Source organism: Dioscorea cayenensis, chromosome 11 (assembly GCF_009730915.1).
Source record: "Dioscorea cayenensis subsp. rotundata cultivar TDr96_F1 chromosome 11, TDr96_F1_v2_PseudoChromosome.rev07_lg8_w22 25.fasta, whole genome shotgun sequence".
Lineage (NCBI taxonomy): Eukaryota > Viridiplantae > Streptophyta > Magnoliopsida > Dioscoreales > Dioscoreaceae > Dioscorea > Dioscorea cayenensis.
Genome location: NC_052481.1, coordinates 8,308,791 through 8,310,345, shown reverse-complemented (window position 1 = coordinate 8,310,345; position 1,555 = coordinate 8,308,791). Strand labels below are relative to the sequence as shown.

The 1,555-nt window shown below is 43.1% G+C and overlaps 1 non-coding gene across 1 annotated transcript; it reads right to left on the bottom strand.

Annotated features, from left to right (window-relative positions):
* Positions 1-358: 358 nt before the first annotated feature.
* On the bottom strand, positions 359-465 carry LOC120272726. Its single transcript, XR_005540266.1, has one exon. It is a non-coding gene; the product is annotated as a small nucleolar RNA R71 (small nucleolar RNA).
* Between the last annotated feature and the right edge of the window lie 1,090 nt (positions 466-1,555).

The window sequence follows — 1,555 nt, the reverse complement described above, 5'->3', positions numbered from 1 at the left end:
ATAAGAAATTAGTGTGATTCCTCTAACCAGAATTGTAGGTATTCCTATAAAGAGTGCCTTGGTTTCTCATTGCATTAGCCACATAGACAACTTGCTCAACGGAGGGTGTACCACCAACAGTGATAAGTGCTTGTGTGATAAGTATCCAAACAGTCATATAGAGAACCTTCTCGAGGTGTGTGATATGCTTAAGATAAACAGGGTGACGGATGATGCCATCAAGTTGAGAGGCTTCCCATTTTCCTTAAAGGGGAGAGCGAAGTAGTGGGTATACTCATTACCTAGAGCATCGATTACCACATGGGAGGAGATGGTAGAAGCTTTTCTAGCCCGTTATTTCCCTATCGGAAAATCTGTAAAGCTTAGGAATTAGATCTCATCCTTTATATAGTCAGAATTGGAGTCTCTATTTAAGACGTGGGAAAGGTTCAAGGAGCTCCTGAGAAAGTGCCCGCAACATGGATTCCCAGATTGGATGATTGTTTAGACCTTTTACAATGGGTTGAATCCGAGTACAAGGCAACTCTTGGATGCGACAGCAGGACGTAACTTAGGTAGCAAGACCCCTGGTAAGTCCCATCAACTAATTGTAGAAATGGTGTTAAATAGCTACCAATAGAATGCTAGGGAGAAGAGAAAGATGGCCGGGATCCATGAGATAGATGTAGTAACTTCATTGGCAGCTCAAGTGGAATCATTGAGTAAGAAGTTATATCTTCTAACTTCGAATGGAGTGGCGGCCGTAACTACTTGCACCGGGTGTGGTGGAGGACATGCTCCCTCTGATTGCCAGATCTCTATTGGTGATGCATCTTCGGTTTAGAATGTCGATTTTGTGGGTAATGCAATGAGGAACCAAGGGAATCCTTATAGTAACACCTACAATATGGGTTGGAAGAATCATCCCAATTTTTCGTGGAGCAAGCAAGGTCCACAAAAGGCCTTGGGGCCACCGGGTTTCCAACAACAACAAGCCCCAAACATGGAGAACTGAGTTTCAGGTTTGGAGACCCGAATGATAGATTTGGAGAAGGCCTTGACTAGGTTTGTGCAATCGTCAGATACAAGGTTTCAATCAGTCAAGGCTACAATTCGCAACCACACCACCTCTTTGCACAATTTGGAAAATCAAGTGAGGCAGATTGCGATGTCTCTATCAGAAATGCCACCAGGAAGCTTGCCGAGTAATACCGAGACCAATCCTAGAGAGCATGTGAAGGCGATCACTTTGAGAAGTGGTCGTGTGGTTGATGGTAGGCTTTTGAGTGAGAGGCCCAATGAACACGTACCCAAGGTTGTAGAGGTTGAGGAGGGAGCAAGCAAAGATAAGGAGGTGGTACTCCCTCATTTCAAGCCAAGAATCCCTTATCCCTCTAGATTGAAGAATGACCAATGCGATGAATAGTACAATAAGTTCCTGACTTTGTTTAAGTAACTCCACATTAATATTCTTTTTGTTGATGAATTATCCGAAATACCTAAGTATGTAAAATTCTTGAAGAACTTGTTAACTAACAAGAGGAAGTTGGAGGAGAGTGGTTCAGTGATATTAGAT